The sequence below is a fragment of the Salvia splendens genome, chromosome 7 (assembly GCF_004379255.2).
Source record: "Salvia splendens isolate huo1 chromosome 7, SspV2, whole genome shotgun sequence".
Lineage (NCBI taxonomy): Eukaryota > Viridiplantae > Streptophyta > Magnoliopsida > Lamiales > Lamiaceae > Salvia > Salvia splendens.
In genome coordinates this window covers 33,313,157-33,337,595 of record NC_056038.1, presented here as the reverse complement: position 1 = coordinate 33,337,595, position 24,439 = coordinate 33,313,157, and the positions used below count along the sequence as shown (strand labels likewise).

The 24,439-nt window shown below is 41.5% G+C and overlaps 1 pseudogene; it reads left to right on the top strand.

Annotated features, from left to right (window-relative positions):
* Positions 1-53: 53 nt before the first annotated feature.
* LOC121810766 lies at positions 54-15,643 on the top strand (annotated as a pseudogene).
* The last annotated feature ends 8,796 nt before the right edge of the window (positions 15,644-24,439 follow it).

The window sequence follows — 24,439 nt, the reverse complement described above, 5'->3', positions numbered from 1 at the left end:
TACATAAACCTGTAATATTGGAGAAAAAATGTGCCTATGATAAACTCATAAAAGTGTATCTCGAAGAAAATGGAAAGAACCAGTTAAATTTTTGTTAGAGTAACGATTTTTGTTAAACGGTCGCAATTATAAGCACGAATTTTGTTAGGAATTTAGCTAAATCTAATTTTCATAATTAATAGAGCGCGAATTCCTCAACGCGCCGCCGATATGACGGAGCCGAGGCGATTAAGAGGGCACAGCGCCGCCGCCACTTGTTGCATCGCTTCCCGAGCCCGACCAGGCTTCATCGCCACAGCCGCCGAGGTCTCGTCCTCTCACACTCTAATTCAACATCTGCGTCTAAAAACAGTTCAATTGAGCTCGAATAGCAAGTTTTTTTCTTCATATTTGAAGTTAATAGTGCTGGCATGCTCTAATTTTTATCGATGTAACTCTTTTATCTGCTTTCGGTGCAGCAATTTCTTAATTTGCTTTCCCATTGTAGGATGGTCGCGTTTGCTTTTATGATTTGCGGTGCAAAGATATGCTGTTCTCTATGGATGTGGAGAATGGGAACCCTGTTTCATCTTTATGCTTTAAGCCAGGTTTGTTTTGATGTTTACTAGTAGTATTAGATTTTATCGCTGTTTTTAATAAATTATTCTCATAATATCGGATAAGATGTCAAGCTAACTTTGACTACCTAAACAAGAGTATTGATCTTCTTTGTTAGAGTGAATGAATGCAAGTCTACCTTTTCTGTAACTATGAAGTACTGTATGTATTATAAGTTAGCTTTTGAGCTAGTGTTTGATAGTTGGAGGGTAAGTAGTTTCTGCTGGTAGTTTTATTTTTTCCTTTTTTCAGCTGTGATACACAATTAATATGCTTAGGTGGTGTTCGGTTTCCTAGATAAAATAATACCAAGATACAATCTAGGATTGAGTTGTGAGATTATTTTAGTCATAAGGGGGTTAGCTATGACTAATTATCCCATGATTATCCATCTAGGATTGAATTGTAGGATTGAATCTCATGAACCAAACACATTACATATTAATCCGGGATACAATCTTGCAAACCGAACACCCCCTTAGAATACACATGCTCAGTAATAATAATAATAACAATAGTATGCTTCTATGCCCTTAGTTATTTCTCAGGTACTTTTTCTTGCATAAAATGATTTTTGCTGTTTCTTTCTCTCTTTTGATGGGAGTTTTTTTTTCCATACATGCTGCAGGGAATGAAGAGATCATCTATGTTTCTGTAGAAAATGAAATCAAGTGCTTTGATTTACATATGGTATGCTTTGATTTTGTCACCTTTTGTTATGTGAATGATTCAGATTGTTAATATTTTGTTAGAAACCAATAACCATAATCCTTATTCTGATAAATCGTGCTTAAAAGTCTCTTTTCACTTTTGTGGTCATTTGCGTTTTATTTTCATTTTCTGATGGTCTTTTTTTGCATAATTAATGCCACAAAGTGAGTTCTAATGCTATTACTAACAGCCTCGTTCAATATATCAGACAAATTCGTGGAAGCAACTAGAAGAAAGCTACAATTATAATAAGGATGAGATAAATCAGGTATGCCATCTTAATCCATATTTTTTCTGTTGTGGATGTTTTTTCCTGAATTGACTGGTTGGTTAGATAGCACATTGTTACTTGAAAAGGAATCAGTGATCAATTCCATAAGTCAAATTTTTTTCCTTGGTCTGAAAGGAGTGATCAACTTTGTTCAGGCTAACATCTTCTCCTAACTCACCAAAATAAGGAGTACAATTAAACCTAATTTGTGGTCATTACTCAAACTTGTGTCATCATTTACAATCTACAGATTGCTTGTCACCCAAAATCATCCTTTCTAGCTGCTGCAGATGATGCGGGAGATGTAAAGGTATGCACTTCTTCTGCATGTGATTTAACGGTTTAGTTTGTTGCATTTCATGTACATATATAATTCAGAAATGTTATGAGAATATCTTCCAAATCAAGGACAATAGCTTGTGCAGAGTTCAATTTTGCACAAGCTATATAAATCCAGAAAACCTTTTAAAGATTTTTTTTATCTTTGAGATTTTCAGAGTATATTGATTGCGGACCTCTCGACTAATGAACAATTTAATGGCTTGCACTTATGGTAAAACCAGTAAGGGCGGGCTGTAATTCTTTTTATATCATTTGAAGCTAGATTTACTGAAATTAAAGCTTTGAGACACAAGTATAAACTATAATGGTGGGGGGAAAGTCTGCTTGTACTACTAGATATTTCAATTTTTTTTGTTTCTCCTTATTATTTTATGTAGTACTTATTTACAATCTATGGACACTTTACTATTGATTTCCTGCATGATTGGCACTCCAAATTATATTGAGGTTTCCTTGTCACGGGTACTATATACAAATGAGTTCATGGAAGAGGTTATGATGATTGCCTTCCTTGCAGATTGTTGATGTTCACCAACAATGTCTATACAAAACATTGAGAGCAGGTCACCAGAGTGTATCCTTTTCTTTGTAATATAGATTGTTTTTTCATAAGGCATTCAGCTTAAACTCATCAGGTTGTCATTCTTCTTTTCCTTCCGAGCATCAATACACAGATCTGCTGATCACTTTTCTTTCAAGCTTTTCCTGTTGACCTTAATTCTGCCAAGGTAGTAAGGCATTTGTTTGTTTCTTAAGAAATCCCTTGTGTTTCTGTTTGATGACTTTTCTAACTCTAATGCCTTTCCGTTATTAACTTGTTTCTTCAGATCTGCAGCAGTGTCCAGTTCCTTCCTTGGAGATCTTGGGAAGGTATTCTTAGTAATATATCTGATTCTAAATGAGTTCATTGTGCTTTATTCTGTTCACCTCCTCAATCCACATTCCCCTCATGTGACTTTTAATAAAACTATCATGTTTCTCATTTTGTTATGTATTTTAGAGAACTGTACCTGATACAGTTAAGGAGTGGAAGATTTACAAGAGGGCAGTGTTGTGAAAATCGCGCTTGGGGCGCGCTTGGGGCGTGGGGCGGTCAGGGCGCGGCTGTAGTCGCCCCAGCCACCCTGGGCCGAACGATATTCATGGGGCGGGCTGGGGCGCGACTGGGGCGGGCTGGGGCGAGCCGGGGCGGTTGGGGCGGCTGAGGCGACGGTGGAGCGACGAAATTTCTGTGTAAAGAGAGAGGAAGAGAGAGGAAGCTGATCCTTTCTTTTTATTAATATTTTAATACAATGAAACTTCATTTGATAAAACCTATTCACACACCACCGCCTCTTTTTACCACCACTCGTTCAGCTTTTACTTTTCCACTATTCTATAATATTAATTTATTATTACTGCCAACTTTTCAACTTTCCTCAAAATAAATTAATTATAAAATTCATTTTAATTATCAAAACAACTAAATAGACTATAATTCCTTTAATAATTATTTTTAGCCAATATAAACATTGAAATTTAATTTTTTTTCTTCCTATTATGTAAGTATAATTATTTATATATTAGTGAATTATATTTAATCATTATTATTACTAATATATAAATAATAAATAATTTTGCGCCCCGATTCGTGGGTCGCTTGCCCCGACGCCCCGCGACCCGGGGTCCAGCCTCAGCGCCCCGGACCGACCCGCGACCCTAACAACACTGCAAGAGGGGAGAGAGAGGAGTGATCTGGCCGAGTAAGTAGCAACAGCAGTAGAGGAGAATTCGAATTAGTTTGTTAGCAACAATTTCTCTGGTTGTTTAGGTTGTTAGGTTGTTAGTCAATTTCCTAATTTCATGTAATTTGAAATTTCAAGCAGCTGATATAGGAGTCTATAAATAGAGAGAACAGAAGGAGAGAAATCATCTCTGAACGTGATCACATTTGGACGACTTCTGTCGTAGGGCCTCCTTGTGAGGATTGTTTTTCCTTGCGTATTTCCAGCAATAAAATTCCCCGTTCCTTTCTCTATAATCCACTGTTATTCAGCACATCTCGTGCTAACTGTGGGTAGCCTTTACTCCTATCAATTGGTGCGGTGAACGTGGGTGTCTCCGCATAACACAGACACCCGTTTGGATGGTTTGGAGAAGGTTGTCGGCGATCTGGAGAAGAAGATGGAGACGTTGGCCACTATGGTCAATGAATTGAAAATTCAATGCCTGAAAATGGACGAAGGTGTGTCGGTGCTGGGGTCTCAACTCGAGAAGTTCAAGGTGGAAATGCGGGCTGCTTTCTTTTATGGGAATCCGAACAGCACTACTGGTTTGTTCCCTAAAGATTCGTCTAACGAGCACGGCTCCAACACGAAAATTCCAGGTGGCACACCACCAATCCCAATCCCCACATTCGACGCGGGCTGAACAGTACTTCCTGGTGTCAAAAATTCCACTGGAAAATCGCGTGAGTGTTGCCATGGAAGCCTTGGCCCTTACCATGGATCCAACTCCTTATGCGACGAATTCCCACTCTATCTTGGGACCGTTTTACGCAGGAAATGATGAAACGTTTTGGTGATTCAATAGCATGGAAACCCAAGAGTGTTGCTGTTCGCCAGGAGATACCAACTATTACCACGTCAGCAATCCACACTGATATCAACACTAAAGCGAGCAATAGAGTGTCCCTGCCCTTGGCGGTACAACAACCCATTCCACCTCTAGTTTTGGTGCCTCTACCATCTCCTCCCTGTCCACCTACACTAGCAAAGGTGACAGCACCGATGTTGTCCTCTAGTCCGCCTACAACAGCCAAGGAGAATACTCTACACGCCATCCAACAGCCCCTACCTATACAGCAAATGTGCACACCCTTGACAGTACAACAACCCATTCCACCTCCAGTTTTGGTGCGCCTCTACCATATCCTCCCAGTCCACTTACACCAGAAACTCCACCTACACTAGCACCAGTGACAGCACCGCTGTTTTCCACCTCCGGCCTTTACATTCTGCAGTTTCAATCTCCGTTCTCGTCCTTGCTGCGATGTTTAGTTTCCGCTGCCCACCAGTCCACACCTATGGCGGTTTCCTTTCCAGGATCTCTATTTTCATTGGCAGACGCTCCATTCTCCTATCTCGTCATGCTGCGATTCCTACATATAGTTGGCAATCTTCTATGGTTCGATGCCCTGGCTACTACTCGAAAGCATGAGTTTGAACCTCCACCGGACAGAGTGATGTGTTTTGAATTTTAACTGAGCCTTGAGGGCAAGGCTGTTTCGAGAGTGAGGCAGTTGATACGGATGTTGGTTGGAGGGGAGTGGTTTGGCCAGAATAATAGGGAAGTGGTTAGAGGGGAAATCCCAATATTATCTCACCTGATTAGTTAGTTCAATTTCAGAGATTTTATTGTTATTTTGAATTATTGTAGATTTGTTTAGCCGCCTATATAAGGCGGGTTCAGTAGGAGTAGCTGATCATCTTTGGAGAGATCACCAATTTGGACGGTTGTAGACCGTGGCCTCCTTGTGAGGATTATTTTCTTGTATTTCTTTATGTTAGGTTATTTCCATCCGTTCTTGTTCTGTTCCTATTCAATCAAATTAGCCGAGAGTTTTATCCCAAAATTCTATATTGTTTTCTTGGAGCATTTTATTAAGACAAATTGTGTGAGCGAGTATATCTTTCTGGAAGAAGCTATCGCGCACACCTTGTGCTGATTCCTCATTGACGGCCTTTACCTCCTAACAATTCAATTGATAGGAGTAAAGGCTACCCACAGTTAGCACGAAATGTGCTGAATAACAGTGGATTATAGAGAAAGGAACGGGGAATTTTATTGCTGGAAATACGGAAGGAAAAACAATCCTCACAAGGAGGCCCTACGACAGAAGTCGTCCAAATGTGATCACGTTCAGAGATGATTTCTCTCCTTCTGTTCTCTCTATTTATAGACTCCTATATCAGCTGCTTGAAATTCAAATTATATGAAATTAGGAAATTGACTAACAACCTAAACAACCAGAGAAATTGTTGCTAACAAAGTAATTCGAATTCTCCTCTACTGCTGTTGCTACTTACTCGGCCAGATCACTCCTCTCTCTCCCCTCTTGTAAATCTTCCACTCCTTAACTGTATCAACTGCCTCACTCTCGAAACAACCTTGCCCTCAAGGTTGAGCTCAAAATAGAAACTAATTCCTTTGTTCGGTGGAGGCTCCCATTCATGCTGCTGGACAGGAGGTGCAAAGCTGTACCAAGGAATGTACCCATAAACAAGAAGAAATAGATACATGAGTGTGCACTGCTCTGCAGCAGCCGCAGGAACTGTATGTCGCCGCAAAGGGAAGAAGGGAGGCTGTGGAATATCAATGCTCGATTGTGCCAGAAATAATTTCTGTTGCAGCAGGGGCAGTAGCATAGGGGAGGACAACAACTTAGGAGTTGTCGCAAACTGTGGTTGTGGCTGTGGTGGAGGGCTGGAGTGCAGCAGAGAAGTTGGTTCAACAACAGAAGGTGGAACCACACGTAACAGAACGTCGTGAAGATGAGGTTGTGGTGGTGGTGGTGGTGCAGGCGGCAGTGCGGCGAATGGCAACTCATCAAGTGGATTTGTTGACGCCATAGCTGCCAAGGGAAATGAGCTGGAAACAACAGCTGACTTTGCTGCTGTGTGTAGGTCAGCAGAGTTCTGTTTGGCACTGTTGGGTGGGCTGGTGTGTAGAGTATTCTCCTGCTTGGTAGTTGTAGGTGGAGAAGAGGAAAAGGACATCAATGGTGTTGTCACGGTGGGTAGGGAGGGTAGGATAGCTGCGGTACCCCCGAAACGTTTCACTAACTCCTGTGCGAACCGGGCCCACGAGAGATCTGGAATCCGTTTCCGCAGCAGCTGGTACCAAGGAAGGGCCACGCCCACCCGATTTTCTGGCGCAGTGTCCGAGATCAAAAAATATTGCTCCGCCCTTGCTAGCCACGCGAGGGCGTCAGTGCCATCAAAAGTCGGCATAGGTGATGTTGATTTGCTGCCGGCTGACACCGAATTCGATTCCCGATTTTCAGAGGACACACCGTGCGTTGCTATGTACTTGTGGTTGAGGGCCGTGAAACCCGCACGCATTTCTACTATCAAGGCATCGAGTTTCGACTCCAACGCTGAGACCCTTTCGTCCGTCTGCTGGAACTGGGCGTTGAGTTCTTCAGTCGCCTTCTCCAAACCGTCTAGGCGTGAATCTCCCCTAGAGTTGACCATCGTTCACCGCACCAATTGATAGGAATAAAGGCTACCCACAGTTAGCATGAGATGTGCTGAATAAAAGTGGATTATAGAGAATGGAACGGGGAATTTTATTGCTTGAAATACGGAAGAAAAAACAATCCTCACAAGGAGGCCATACGACAGAAGTCGTCCAAATGTGATCACGTTCAGAGATGATTTCTCTCCTTCTGTTCTCTCTATTTATAGACTCCTATATCAGCTGCTTGAAATTCAAATTACATGAAATTAGGAAATTGACTAACAACCTAACAACCTAAACAACCAAAGAAATTGTTGCTAACAAACTAATTCGAATTCTCCTCTACTGCTGTTGCTACTTACTCGGCCAGATCACTCCTCTCTCTCCCCTCTTGTAAATCTTCCACTCCTTAACTGTATCAGTACCCCTGCCGGGCATATTCTGTTATTGTAAATAAAATCTTATCTACCTGTGCCCTGTGCTTCACATTTTGTTTCTGTGGTCTACCTAATTATCCTTGTTTCTTATGTCATGTTTTTGCAGTTATCACTGGTGGTCTAGATTCAAAACTTGCGCTTTGGGATTTCTCCAAAGGGCGTCCAAACAAAATTATGGACTTTGGTATGAGTGCCTTGTGCTTTGCTATCAATATCTATGTACTACTTAGTGCTGCTCTTAAGCAGCTTCCCGTGATAATATTACACTTCCTCTAAAAAAATATTATATGCTTGATTTCAGTATAGCTGGTCTGAATGTGAAATAGACGAAAATAAAATTTTCTTAATCATTAATGAGCTTAAGTAATTGTAGTACAAAGTTGGATTCCAGATTTGCAGGATGATATAAAACTTTCGTTAGCTCGAATTAGTAAAAGTGGCCCATTTTCAGTATTTATTTGATATCATCTTTATTCTTGAATGCTTTAGGTTGAGGTGACAGGGGCACTGTTTATTTTTCCATGATATTTTACTCTCCTGTTTCAGACTCCAATCTTGCTAAATAAAAATCATGTTCCATTGTGAATAGGCAGATAAATGCTAAATTATACTACTATCCTTTTTTGCATTCAGAATTTTTATCCCGTGTCTTTTTTGCATTCAGAATTTCTATCCCATACATATTGCTTTCTAATTTATTTAAATGAAAACTTTTGCAGGCAGCGGAGGCAATGCCGGGCAGTGCTATAACCCAGCTTTTGTGCATGCTCTAGTAGTTCCTGACCTTGATTTTGTAGATAGCGTTGGCAAGATCTGTGTTGTGGCTAGGGGCGATGGTGTTGTCAATGTAATTAATCTTGAGCCTGAACATGCTGCTCAAAAATCCAAAAATACATCAAAGCCAAAGATGGGTACTAAATCACAACTGAAAGAGGATTCCCCAACCGTAGATCAAAACGACAGAAACCTACATTTGGACTACTCGAAGGGAGGACATGTGGCTGCAGTATCCTCCGTGTAAGTGATACTACCAACTGCTTGTAGTAATACTCTTTTGTTTTACTTTCTCTCTCTCTCACACACAAAAACACATTTAAAAGAAGTTTTATTCATTGCCGCCGCCATTATATGCTATTCAGGAGCTTTTCTACGTTTGGAGAGAAAGGGAAGTTGATCATTTCTGGTGGAAACGATAAGTCAGTAAAAGTCTGGGATTGGATGAAATCGCATGATGGTGGTGGACAAACTAGCAACGGCAGCAGTGATATTGTATGTTCCAGCATTACTCTGAGTAGAAAGGTGAGCTACACATTCTTGATTTGGTATACAAAGCTTCTGTCCCACTCTCACCTCCTCACCCTTCTTTTTTATGATGGTATCTCTGTCTGATCAGGTGAATTGGCTCTGCACAACTCCCTCGGATTCGGAAAATCTAGTTGTCTGTGATACATCTAAACTAGTAAAGGTTTATACAATTGGCTAAATTCCCAGAATGCCACATTTAGTGGATGAACTATTATCTTTTTGGACTCAGTTGAGATCTGTATTAGCCTGCCTCACATCACAACACATGAGAGTTGGTGCTGGCAATCTTGAATTCAGTGTTATAAGAATGTTCCTAAGATATTTTTTCTTCAATATATTTTGTTCGTAAGAGTAATTTATTTTTGCAATATCTTTCTTGCTTTCTGTTCATTTTATTAAATGTTAATTTTTAAGGATTTAGTTTGGACAACTACGATTACTCGTAGTATTTGCATTGAGTACATAATTCTGAAATCGACGAAATAGGTTTTATATTTGCCAATTCTGGATTAACAAATTATATTCATGATGAATTTCGTACCATATCAAAACTTGACCGTTCATATCGGCCATTATAATATTTAATTTAATTCCTCATGTTTATACTCCTTACTCTTCTTCCTGCTACTAAAGTTTCACATGTTAAATGATGATGATAGCTTTACTCCACGTTAAATGCTGTAAATGCATACTTGTAGACAATGTAATACTAATAACTTATAATGTCAATGATCAAAAAAGCAAACAAAATAAAACATAACAGCAATTTGGAAATGGGGAAACTACGAGGACTGATACAGTGTACACTGCATTAATTCAGGGGCCTTTTTGAGAAGACCCAAATTTACGAGGACAAATCTGCAAATTTCCAGAGTTAGAGTCCTTTAAGATGAAGAATAGTTGGTTGAGTTGGTTGATAGACGTATGTCTAAATAATCTGCTAAATTTCGTAAGTACGCTTCCGCTGACAACCCCTTCAATTGGTATCATAACCAGTCTTTTGGCTCTGATTATTTGGATTTAAATTTTGCGAAATTCATGTATGCATGTGTTTTTTATTTCGAAGCATGATCTTGTATTTAGTTGTTATTATTTTATGCATGATGAGACGTGCAATCCATCGGCACTTGCGCCGAGACGGATCGCGCGACATGTAATCGAAGAAGGGATGTCGATTTAGTGGGAGCAAGGAAGTGATCACGCGGCGACGCGCGAACGAGCAAGGGCTCGTGCACGCCGCCGGCGAGACCACCGATTCTGGATTGCTCCGGAAACTATCACCGATAAGTGGGAGCACGAGAATTCGAACATGCGGCGACGTGAACACGAGCAGAGGGCTCGTCGACGCCGCCATTATGATCGTGATACCGGTGTGGCTCCGGCACTGATGCCGTCGACGAGGGAAACGGCTGGCGTTGCCGCCGGGAAACCCTAACCCTAGCCGAACCCTAGGTCGTGCGATGCTGAACTGAGAGCAGCACCGCCATGTGCGGTTGCTACTGGTTCAGGCGACGTTGCCGGCGGAAGAGGGAAGTCGGCCGGAGCTTTGCGGCGGTGGCTGCGTGCTGGGCGACATCGACGAAGGGAGCGAACAATGACGTGCGCATCATCGCGTTGAATGGCGACTCACGCCGGAAAGGGAGACGGAATCAGTCGCGTTCTATCGTGGGCTGGCGGCGAAAGCTGGACAGCCAACTGCCGTTCCGACGAGCTTTTCGCCGGTGATTTTTCGTCATCGTCGATCGTGCAAACCTCGGTTGACAAGATAAAGATGAAATATTATTTTTATGATTATTTAATTCTGGAAATTAAAAGAAATCATTAAAATATTACTCCCTCCGTCCAGCAATAGGAGTCCCGTTTTTCCGTTTTGGGACGTCCGGGAATAGGAGTCCCGGTTCACTTACCATATTTAGAAAAATTAATTACCCTCCCCCAATTCTCAATTACACTCTCCCACTCTCTCAATTACACTGCCGTTTACTCCATCATCTTCCTATGTGGAAACCTTAATCCACGCCGCTTTGACGAAGATTCACCGCCGCCACCGTCGCGATCTACCCCGGCGTCACGAAGATCGTCGTGAGGGGAGACAGCGTCGTCGATGTCTCAGGGACGATTCCGCCTGCCGCCATCCACGCGCCCCGAGCTCGTGTCCGCCGCCTACGAGGACGGCGAGCTGGTGGTGACCGTGCCGAATGGGGAGGACAAGGAAGACGGCGGCTGGGATTTGGGGAATCGGAGTAGCTTGTTCTTGTACAGTAACCTAATTTCCCCCCTCTTTCTCTTAGCTCCAATTTCAATTTCAAAGAAAACGTGATTCACTTATTTGGTGTTCGTGATTCAGACTCACTTATTTGGTGTTCGTGATTCAGATTTGGTGTTCGTGATTCAGACTCAATTTCGTGATTCACTTATGTAATGGAAGACATTTTTTTATGTTGAGTGTTCTTATTAAATTCAGTTTCTCATTAATTGTGTCCATTTTTTTGGCAGCCTAAAATTAAATTCATGATGCATAAAATTAAATTCATGTTGCACCCCTTGATATGAAAAGGTGCTGCATTGTTGTAGGCAAAAAAGAAGGCAACTGGTTGTATGCAAGCTAAAAAAAGGGTTTAAAACAATTAAGGTGGGTCTCAAATTCCACTATCACACACCATTTATTACACACTCCAAAACTTTCTTAAAACCCGTGCCCTGGGGAAATGGGACTCCTATTGCTGTCCGGAGGGAGTATTATTTAATGGAAATAAAATATTTTGGGAAGATTTCCCTAGATTTTAGGAATATTTTGATTATTGACTATATCTATGGAAATAAATATATTTATTTTATTCCTAGATGATATGGACAAGAATAATTTAATAGTTTCCTAGTTATTATATATATCTAGAATCCTAATAAGGATAGATATGTAGGATTACATTAAATAATAAGATCTTTTCTCTTCCTAATCTTGAATAAGGAATTAATTTAAGTTTAATTATGCATGTTAGTCCAAGATATAAATAATTAAATTTATTTTAGATACATCTTATTGAAGACATGAATATGGATTCAACTTTAATAATTAATATATCTTCCTTAAATAAGATGTTAAAAGTTAATAAAAGTTTTAATTATTCAGTCAATTAAATGTCAACAGAATTTAATTAAGCTTTTTTCTGCCTTAAGGCTAAGTATAATTCATGAAAAACCATAAATCAAATATCTAAGCGATAATTACAAACTATGTTTTGTATATGGTCTCCATCGATTGGTCCACAACTTATGAAGCCATTTTCTGAATATTATCGCCACCCATGTTATGGGGACAATAATCCTAAGAAATAGCGAGTTCATATAGGTGGACTTCTCAAATGTGAATAGTATGGACTAGAAAGTAGTTTTCAATATTATCGTCACCCGTGCTGCGGGGACAATAATCCTAAGAAATTACGAGTTTCAGAAGTCCAAACAGAATTTGCGAGATACCTTGGTCTTGTTATCAACTCATTAGCATTGTTATGGGAGTGTGCTATAGAAACAAGATTCTGTAATGCTAAATCAGATGATCGTGCGTAGGCAACATTTGGCAGCCATGCCGTGCTGCGGGTCTCTGGACTATTCGTCGGTGTTGTGACCAGTAAAAATGTTAAAATTTTAATGTGTATTGACCTCTGCTTGAGGGTATAAAATTTTAATTTTACAGTTGTAAGTTGAAAAGTTCCATGGTTAATCTCTTCAATTTCATTACATAAGTTTATGACAAATAGTAAATCTTCTGTTTTGCAGTGCAACCTAAGCCTTCACAATGTCACTCAATCCTCTATTTGCAATTCTTAAAGAAAACAAACTCGAGGGCCAAAATTAAATAGAATGGAAACAAAATTTAGACATCTTTCTCACGGCTGATGAGTACAAGTTTGTGCTCACTACTCCACGGCCTCCAGTGCCAGCGGCTAATGCCGCGCAGGCAGTGCGAGATACGCATAAACGGTGGCATAAGGCAAATGAGATGGCTAAGTGTTATATGTTGGCCTCCATGTCAACAGTGCTTAGACATCAGCATGCTGCCATGGCGACTGCTGCCGAGATTATGCAAAATCTCACGAATCTTTTTGGTACTCAGAATTGAACGGCTAAGTCTCAAGCTTTTCAGAGTATTATGGCAAAGACTATGAAGGAAGGCTCATCTATGCGGGACCACGTCCTCGAGATGATGAGCCACCTCAATCAAATTGAGGTTTTGGGATGGACGATCGATCCTTAGTCCCAAGTGACTATCATCCTTCAAAGTCTACCCCTTAGCTTTCAGCAGTTCAAGCTCAACTTTGAGATGAACAAAAGGAACTACACCTTGGCTGAATTGTTGACTAAACTTCAGTCGGCGGATGATCTCATGATCCAAGCTAAGTCAACGATGGTTAGTTTCGACACATCGTTCCTCTGGCCCTAGGCCTGGCACAGGAGGAAGAATGTGACGAACCAGGTTGCCGCTAAAGATGCTAAGGGAAAGAAGAAGAAGAAGCCAAACAAGCAGCAAACAGGAAAGTGTTTCAAGTGTGGTGAAAAGGGGCACTGGAAGCCAGATTACTCTAAAAGGGCCAAGGCGACATGTATGCACCAAGCTCTAGTTGTCGAGTCATGTTTGGCTTCGACATCATCTCATACTTGGGTTATTGACACAGGATCTACTGATCAATTTGTTTTGATCCAAACTTAATACAGGTGACAAGGCGGCTGTATGAACATGAGATCGAGGTCCAGCTGGGCGACGCTACTAAAGTGGTGGTCGTTGCAGTGGGAGACGTTTATTTGCGTTTTAGTAGTGATAGATTTTTTATTTTGAAGAATGTTTTTTGATACCTTCATTTAGAAGAAATTTAATTTCGGTTTCTAAATTAGTTTTTGATGGATATTCGATTTCTTTTAATGACAAATGCGTTATTAAGAAAGATTGCTATTATATCTGTCGTGGTATTATGGAAAATAATTTGTACACAATCATATCTACACAATTTAATGATCACAAATCAGAACTCAATAATGCATCGAAAATTTCAAAGAAAAGGAAAGAACCTTCAAGTTCAATGAACGAAACGTACTTATGGCACCTTAGATTTGGTCATGCCAACCGAAGAAGGATTCAAACCCTCGTGGACCAAGACCTTCTTAAAGGTCTAGAAACAGAGTCATTCTCCACGTGTGAATTCTGCTTTGAAGGCAAGATGACTAAGAGACCTTTTAGGGTGAAAGATAATAGGGCCAAGGAAGTACTAGAGCTCGTTCATACTGATGTGATCACTATGTGAACAACAACAAGGCTATTCTTGAGGCAATGTGTTTCTACATGGATCCTCAAGTTGGCCGCGACGTCTGTTAGGTGCAGTTCCCCCAGAGGTTTGATGGCATGGACAAGAGTGATCGATATGCCAACCGCAACACAGTTTTCTTCGATGTAATGAGCCTTGTCCAATCCCTAACTAAATTCTTACTACAATCTTGTCCATAAATTCACTTTGTGTTTGCAGGTGAACATGAAAGGGTTGGATGGAATTCAAGGACCAGTGTATGTCGGGACAGGATGTGTCTTCAACAGACAAGCCCTTTACGGCTATGGCCCTTCAAATCTACCCACTCTGCCTGCCAAGTCATCGTCATCGTCTTGCTGCTGCTGTCGTAGAAAGAAGCCCGCGAAGGAGAATGATTTAGCAGAGACGTATCGTGATGCCAAACGAGAAGACCTCAACGCTGCCATCTTCAACCTCAGAGAGATCGACAGTCAGTTTCTTACATTTCCTTTCATTTCATTTCATAGCAACTGAAGCTCATCATGTTTATTATCTTTGTGCAGATTACGATGAGCACGAGAGGTCAATGCTCATCTCGCAGATGAGCTTCGAGAAGACCTTCGGGCTGTCTAGCTTCTTCATCGAGTCGACTACATCAACACCATTGTTTATCCTTTCACCTCTCTCCCTCTCGTCGCGTACTGCGCCCTCCCCGCGATATGCCTCGTCACCGGCAAATTCATCATCCCCACGGTAATTTAATTCGCCTAGGGTTTCCAATTTAGCCCTAATTTTGCTCAATTTGCCTAATTAGATCTGAATTGATTTCAGCTGTCGAATCTGGCGAGCGTGCTGTTTCTAGGGCTTTTCATCTCGGTCATCCTGACGAGCGTGATCGAGCTGCGGTGGAGCGGCGTGAGCATCGAGGCGCTGTGGCGTAACGAGCAGTTCTGGGTGATCGGCGGCGTCTCGGCGCACCTGTTCGCGGTGTTCCAGGGGTTCCTGAAGATGCTGGCGGGGGTGGACACGAACTTCACGGTGACAGCGAAGGCGGCGGACGACGGGGAGTTTGCGGATCTGTATGTATTCAAGTGGACGACGGTTCTGATCCCGCCGACGACGATCCTGATAATGAATCTAGTCGGAGTGGTGGCGGGATTCTCAGACGCGCTGAACAGCGGGTACGAGTCGTGGGGCCCGCTGTTCGGGAAAGTATTCTTCGCGTTTTGGGTGATTCTTCGTCTGTATCCGTTCCTGAAAGGTCTGATGGGGCGGCAGAATCGGACCCCCACCATTGTTGTGCTGTGGTCGGTGCTTCTGGCCTCTGTTTTCTCTCTGATATGGGTGAAGATCGACCCCTTCGTCAGCACCAATGATGCGTCGGCGGCTGCGGCCAGCTGCATCTCCATTGATTGTTAGAGAGGAAGCTCTTTTCAAATTTACCGCCACCAATAATGGAAACTCTTTATAAGTTGATAGTAATTCAGATTTTTGGGACTTTCATTTTGTGAAAGAATGATGATCGACTTGTTTGCTTAGATTGATTACTCTTTTAGTTTTAATGTGAATACGTGGGTTTGAAGGAGCAATTTCTATCTTGTAACCACTCCTCCATTGCTCCAACAATATGCATCATTCCTAATTCACAACAAAATAAAATAATCTTAATACAAGTGATATTGAGTTTATTTTATTTTATTGTGAGTATTGGAATAGGAATGGTGCACCATTATTGGAGCAGGAGATCCGCTTCGGATTGATAGTTAAGTTTTCTAATGTGTTCATTAGAAGTTTAGAACAAGATGAAGGGATTTGCACGGGCGGGTTGTTTTTGGTTTTTCGAGTTATCTTTCCTGCCAATAGTTAGATAATTTATCCCTTGATCAAACTATCTTAGTGCATTAAATGTTGGAGATTTGCTAAATTGTTTGCTCCAATTATATTCTTTCTCCTTCCATAAAAATATAAACATATGATATGTCACGAAAATTATGATGGACATCTTGAGTGGAATAGAGGGAGTATCATTTTAGCTTTTGTGTGAAAAATGGGTAAAGATACTTCTTTTAAATTGAAAAGGATGAAATATCTTTTCAATTACTTTTCTCATTGAAGAAGAAGCTTTTATGAAGATGTAAATATGTTAGTTTTTCTCTTTTACCTCTATATTTACTTTCTCGGAAATGATCTTATTTGAGTTTTTTAATTCATGACTTATAAGGTGTTGGAATATATTCCCTCAGTTCACTAATAATCATCTTATTTCATTATCTTCGCTTGTCTATCAATAAATTCATTTGTTTTTACTCCTTCTGTCTCAGTCTAAATGGAACATATCTAATTCAGCACAAAATTTTATGTAATATGCTGTATTATTTTGTGAGTAAAGTGAAGAAAATCAAGTAAACAAAAAAAGTAGAGAGGGTGATATTTCTATATTTAGAAATATGTCATTTACAGTGAGACATCCAAAAAAAAATGTAATAATTCTTAGAATGAGACGGAGGGAGTATACGATTAATACTCCCTCCGTTCCGCGGTAATGGAGACGTTTCTTTTCGGCACACGATTTAAGTAAATGAAGAATAAAGTAGAAAATGAAAAAGATAGAAAAATGAAGAGAGAATAAAGCAAGAGAGAGTAAAGTAACTTAAAAGAAATAAAAAAATTCTCTGATACAATCAAACAGAATGGATAATACGAACTGACCAAATTTTATTCATTTTATTCTTCTCTTAAATCCATCTTCGTGCATCCAATTTTTTTGTTCTTTTATTCTTCATTATTTTAATTTTAGTCATTCTTAATCCACCATTTCTAATAATTTGATTTGCAACATCAACTTAATAAAAGTTGTTATTTTTAATAATTTAAATAAATTCGATAATAGAAAAAAATATAGTACAATAAAATTGGTAAGGGCTTAAGTCCATCTGCAACGCCGTCCCTTAACCGTCCCTTAAATTATTATTCATGGGCCTCACTGTACTTTTTTACTCTATCTTTTAACTAAGGGACGGAACCTGCAACCCTACGTCCCTTAACCGTCCATTAAATTATTATTCATTCAATTTCATTTTTTTATTTTTATTTCCAACCAAATTCAACTAAAAAAACACACTTCATTAAAAATAAAATAAAATTACAACATAAAATAAAAATACAACCTAAAATTAAAAAAAAATAAAAAAACACATAATTAAAATCCTAAAAAATAAAAATGACGTAATTTAAAATACAATTTTATAGAAAATAAAAAAAACTACACCGCCGGCGAATCATCCCCTGGAGGCGGTGGAGGTGCACTGAAGCTGTGAGGAGGCGGAATGCCAAGTTGTGCTGCCATAAACGCAATTCCGTTAAGATAGGCTTGGTATTGGGGAGGCGTCATGCGAGAAGTGTCCGCCATTGTGGCAGTTCATGTACATGGACATAAGGGAGTTCGAGGGTCCCCCCGAGGCCGAGCCCGCCTGGCTTGATTCGGCTCGGCTCCTCTTCCCTCTAGCCTCCTTCGCTGCATTTCTCCCTTGCGGCCGACGACGCCCACGGGAGGACCCACAGGCATCGTCTGTCGGGGCCTCAACCTCCTGCGAGGCAAACTCTTGTGGCCCGCTGCCCGAACTGCCCTCACCAGACGAGTATTGGCCACCCGCCGTGTGCTTTGTGCGCTTCGAGGTCGAGCCCGAGCTGGACCGGACACTGTCGGCCCACCTTTCCTTGTCCTTGATGACCTCCCAAACATCGACATATTTGAATTGTTTGCCGGTGTCGTCGAAGTAGACCCGCAAAGCCGACCTTAGAATGTCGGCTCCCGTGGCTCCGCTTTGGTAATGAGCCGCTTCATTCTTGTGGATGGCGCAGAATCGTTTGACCTCTCTGTCGACTCGGTCGAAGTGAGCGCGGAGCATCTTATATGTGCGGCGGCGGGACCCCTTCGGCTTAATCTCGTGGTAGGCCTCGGTGACCTTTTCCCAGAAGCACTTCCGGGGTTGTTGATTCCCGACGATGGGATCGTACGAGACGTTGATCCAGGCATTGTAAACCGGCCTAGATCCTCCTCCTCCTCGTCCGCCTCCGCCTCCGCCTCCGCCCTGGAGCTTCCACCGCCTCGGCCTCCTCCCCTGCCTTGGCCTCCTCCACAGCCTCGGCCTTCTTCCAGAGTGGGATCAACGGAATAATCCTCCCGAATCTGGGATAATCCCTGCGAATACCTCGAGGCAGAGGGACGGGCATATGCATCCACATCAAAATGGGGTGGCTGGTACCCCCAGCATCGACAAACCCTGGGTGCCCGGCGTCGACGAACCGGAACCACCACCGAGGACATTGTACATGCCCCCCAGTTGCCGAACGCGTTGATGTCGAACCCGCCGGAGCCGCCACTGCCAGAGTTTCTGTCGCCGGAAATTTTGTGATGAGAGGTTAGATGAAAATTGAAGAGGAAATGGAGATGATTTGGGAAGAATAGATGTATATTTGTGTGTGAAATGAGGATGAATTAGTAGTATTTATAGAGTAAAAAAAAATAAAAAATAAAAAAAATAATATAACGGTAATATTACCGTTTTTCATTTTTTATTAATTTGTTTATTTTATTTAATTCTAATTTTTTTTAAAAAAAGAATTATTGCGTCAGTGTGACGATGCCCACTTGCGGGCCGGCGAGTGGGCGTCACGCGCCGGAGCGCGCCACGTCGCCTCGGCGCGTGGCGAGACGTCTCGCTAACCTGGGGACGAGACGGGGTGCTGCAACGCGTCACGCCGTCATCCCGTCCCTTCGTGACGGAATACGGGCCACCGGCGTGACGCGTTGCGGGTGGCCTAAGTTCCCCCTTAAATGTCTTATTCTCGAACCATTGTTAATTAAATTTGTACATATCTCAATATTTTTTTAAATTAGTAGTAACTAAACAAGCTTATTTAACTTACAACTTTTATACTCAATCAATTGTACTACTAAGTAACTAGTACTACAAAGGCTAGTTCGTGTTGTCCCTTAAGAGCATCCACAATGCCGCCCGTCCCGGCGGACGTCTGGCCGGCGTGCCGGAGTTTCGCGTGGGACGTCCGTTATTGCGCAGTGGTGACGCGGATACGGACGTCTGCTGCGGACACCGGAGTTCCGAGGCGTTCCCGGGACATCCGTCGCGACATCCTTGCGAACGTCCGACATTGCGTTGATCCCACGGACGTCCGCGCGAACGTCCTGATTATTTTTGAAATTTTTATTCCGTAATCGTGGCGAAATTTTAATTCCGTAAATTGTTTAATTTGGTGAATTTGTGAATTTTTATTATTGTGGGAAGTCCGTCAGGATGTCCTTGGGAATGTCCGCCACTATGCAGTGAGAAGTCCTTATGACGTGGCAGTGCAGTGGGAAGTCCTTATGATGTGGCAGGAGGTGTTTTTGGGATGTCTGCGGGACATCCGAACCAATGTGGATGCTCTAATCACACTAGACACGTGGCAAGCAATCAAGGCAGACACGTCACAATCGACCGGTAATACCGTTTCCATTCTTGATTGCTTTGGAAATCAAGAATTATTCATCCAAGCACAAGAAACAAATGTGAAACAAATGTGAAACAAATCTTCTGGTATACATTGAATAAACACTCTTGAATTGCGTTTTCCACCTCCTTCAAACTCAATCACAAGAAAAAATCAAAGAAAAATAAAAAACAAATCTTTAGTTCTTCCCAAGATGGGATTTTTCCTAGGTTACATTCTGGGTTTCGCTGTTGCCTTCGGATTGATTGTGGGATTCGCCAAATACCAAAATATCAGATCCAAAAAGCGAATTGATTTGGTATTTTTTTTTTGCATGAGTTAATTTTTCTAGAATAAAAAAACAATTAAATTTTACTTTGCCTAATTGTATGAAATTAAACAGGCAGCAGCAATAGCAGCATTGGCTCGAATAACTATGCAGCTTAAAGGAAGGTTTTTCCAGACAAATTCTACCCTTCTTGGATTGTCTTTTCACAGAGGCAGAAGATGAGTTAGTTATTACATGAATTTTGATTCTGTTTTGATATTACTATTTCATGTTATCAAATGTGATTGATCTCATTTTGCAGCTAAACTGGCTTAACCAACACCTAGATAAAATATGACCTTATGTTGATCGCCTTGACTTTTCGCCTTGTAACATCAGAGGCCCCTAACTTTTAAAAATACCACCACAGGGATCTGACAAAACATATAATCACAAATCGTGTATATTTTGCCATTTTTCGGACGAAAATACCCAAATGGGGTGAAGGGCAGTTTAGACCTTTTGAGTGCATTAGGCTGCACCCCTATGACTGCATTTGCAGGTGCGGTCTTGTCAAACACCTGTGTAATCATAATTCCATTTATATATTTTCAATTCTGTTTCATTATTTCTTCCCTCCATTTTCGTTTCATCTACCCCTTTCAAGTTCTACTCAAATTCTTCTTTCTCTCTCAAAACAGTATACGCGATTTTACCTTCTTCGGCATCGGGCAATTTAGGGGATTTCATATCTTCGCCAGCCGTTCGGGATCTCGAATTTAGTGGATTTCATCTGGATTTTGCTGAATTTAGGGTATCAAAGAGGGTTTTAGGCGATTTCCGTTGGAATTTTATTTTGCAATTGTTGGTTGATTTTTTTTGGTTGTATGGTTACTGTCGGGCATTTGAAAATTATTTTTGCAATTCTTGGTCGATTTGATTTTTGTATTGTCAAACTGAATTGAATTCAGGTCGTTACGCAATGTCTTCTTCTTCTTCTCAATCGTTCGGCTCAAGCTTCAATTGGAATTGGCCTCGTCCAGAAATTGTGAAGTGTAATCACGATCTTGAGGCCGAGCTCGTTACATCTAGGACGGCTGCTAACCCGGGTAGACGTTACTATCGCTGCCCTATATGGAAGGTTAAAACCATGAATTTTGATCGTGTTGTCCATTAATTTTGTTGGCATAAAGATTAATGAGAAATTATTATGCAGGACGATGACTGCAAGTTTTTCGATGGTTTGATGCGAGTCTATCCCCAAGTCAAGACAGTTATTTTCAGAGAGTGAAACTTGAGCGAGACCAATTCGAAGCTGAACTTCGAAGCAAATCTCTACTCGAAGGTGTGCTGCACGAGAAATTGCGCTTGAAAACCGTGGAGTTTGAAGACTTGAAGCTACAACTTGGTATGAAAACTGAAGAGTGTGACGCATTGGCGGTGAAAATTGGTCAGATGGCAACAACTCTCCGACACTTAAAAATCACAATCTTGTTCTTATGTATTGTAATTTTTCTACTGTTATAACAATGCTATGTCGTGTTCACTCTGTGGTTCATTTCTGAAATCACAAACTGAAATCCTGATCGACTACGCTTTGCTTTGTTGCTATTCATTTATGTCTGAAAGCCACGAATGAGGTTACACAACTATGACTGAAATCACAAACCATGTACACAAATGAATACTACCAAACTGAAATCACAATTGAAGTTACTCAAATATGATTGAAATCACAAACCATGTACACAAATGAATACTACCAAACTGAAATCACAAATGAAGTTACGCAAATATGATTGAAATCACAAACCATGTACACAAATGAATACTACCAAACTATCACTGAAATCACAAATGAAGTTACTCAAATATGATTGAAATCACAAAGCGACATACGCTATCCACAAAAATATCACCACCAAAATTTTTCCACAGAACTTTACTTCCACCAAAATACTAGTCTGTTACAAAATAGTCTGTACCATACAAATCATACTATTCATATCATCACTGACACAAATTGTTCAACCCATCCGAAACAAACCAACGTTAATAAGTAAAGGCCATCAATCTTGATCACCGCAGCGGCCGCATCTCTGAGGATGAGTCCTTGTCCGACTGCTTGGTCTCGGATTCGAAACATTAGGCTGCAACAATTAATAGTGTAGTAAGTATACATGCTTAAGCACTGTGTACAATTACATAATATAGTTGCATATGCTTACTGCATAGTACCTCTTGGCGTTGGGGATTGTTTGACGATTCAGGTAAAGTACTGTCACCATGTTCACGCGAAGTCTCCCCAACCTGAGAACGGGCATCTGTCCGAGGATCATTGCTGCATGTCCTCCTATTATGACCTTCTAGACCGCACCGACGACATTTCATCATGAAGGTGGGACGCAATGACTCACCTCCATCTGCATGAAGACGAATCTGGGGCTCCTCACGTCTCAGTTTCTTCGGCCTACCACGCTGTCGCTTTGACCTCGGGGGCGCCATTTCCACTGAACTATCCGCAGTACTCTTCGGCCAACTGGCTACCCCATTGATGGGGTAGAGGACATTCTCGTACAGCATGATCATTGTTGACTTTAAATAGTATCGGGAAACGAATCACGTCACGTCGTCGCCATTCTTGTTGATAGTTGCGATAGCATGCGTGCACGGGATTCCGGTTAGCTGCCACAATCTGCAAGAACAAGTAAAATCGCGCATGTTGACAACATATTGGCCAGACGGCCCAGACACTTGGTACGAAGACTGTCCGTTCCATGTAGCCCTCCACGATGAAGCCCTCGCGAACCACTTATCAACAAGCTCCTTGATAACAGGCGGGACTGCGTGCTCGTAGCTTTTGATCCATTGGCCTCTGATCTGAATTCTTTCCATTTGACTTGTTCGAATGTCCTCCAACATGCTGATAATTGCTTTCTCGCGAGCCAATGCAATCTTCGAATTGAATGTCTCACAGATGTTGTTCAGGATCACATCACAACAGGTGTGTGGAGAGAAAAAGGCCTTGACCCACTTTTCTTTGGGAGCTACTCCAGAAAGTCACTGGTGTGCACTGGGATATTCGATTTGCAAAGCATCCATCAAAGCCACATATTGTTCGAGGGTGGTACTCGAGGCAATCTCCCACAACCGGTCTTTGAGGTTCAAGTCCGGACATTATCAATTCATCCGGAATCTCCTCGATAATGGGTGCTTCCGACTGCACTTGACGTTGAGCTTCGGCTGAAAAATCCAGGGTCGGTTTGTACACATTATCGTCAACATGTTGAACATCTTCACTATGAGAAGATTGTCCCATCTGCTTTAACATAAATTCACAAATTAACACTATGCATACAATCATAAATCACAACTCAATTACAATAGGTTAGGTATGCACTAACCTCAGCCACGCTATCAACATGGTCTACAATTGCATCGGTTTCATGATGCCCAATCTGAACAAATTATGAAATCATATATGAATACCAAACATAAACAACAAATCACAAACATGTACCACCGTCGTGTACTAACCTCTGCATGGCTAACCTGTTCACAAATGTCTACAACCTCAGCCTCAGGTTGTATACCGTGTTCACCATGGCTAACCTATTCATTAACGTCTTCAACCTCAACCTCAACTCCACATTCGCATTCATGGACATCTCCTTGTCCAACAACACCAACCACTGGTTCATTCCCTTCAACATCAAACACAACAGCTTCTGCTTGCTCTGCACTACATGATGCAAATGCATCCATCAAATTCTTACGGGCAGCCTCCTCTTGCCTCTTCCATTCGCGATGTTTGTCTTCTAAACTCGTGGTCAAATACTCTTCAAACTCAAGATCCCTAGGGTACCACTCAAGCATCGTCAATTATGGGCAGCAATGGGCCTCCTATTTCCACGCCACTACAACCAGCACTGTACGTTGGATGAACGTAATAGTACTCACATATGAGCTTCCTATTGTAACCCAACCGCACTACCATGCCTGCCAGATCTACGAAATCGAACTGACGAATCCAGCAATAGTCAAAGAATGTCAATTGCCCCCCAACATACTTCTTCTTTCCATTGATTTCGAAGATTGACCCTCCGTGATGAAAACCGACGGAAAACATCCCGGGATGGTCCCCTGTTATGGTTTGTACAGAGTTAGCAAACGTCCAAATTTAAACCAACTTTTTTCACATATAAAGTCCTAAATCACAGTCCAAACAATTTCCCAAACGAGGACATCAAAACAGTTTCACAAATCAACCAATTTTCGGAGCCCTAAATCACAATCAAAAACCTTGAAACCAATTTTAAATTTGAACTTACTATATTCTTCTTCCGGATAGAAGAAATCAAGCAGAGGATCGCGAATGCTCCACGTTTCTGGGTCTACGTCGATTATCTCCGGTCCCCGACCCCTTCTACTGTGTCTAGGTGATGTCGGAGGTGATTGTGACGAAGACGATGGAGTCGTCGGCTTACGAGCGGAGGACGCTCCAGCGGCACTTCGTCTCCGT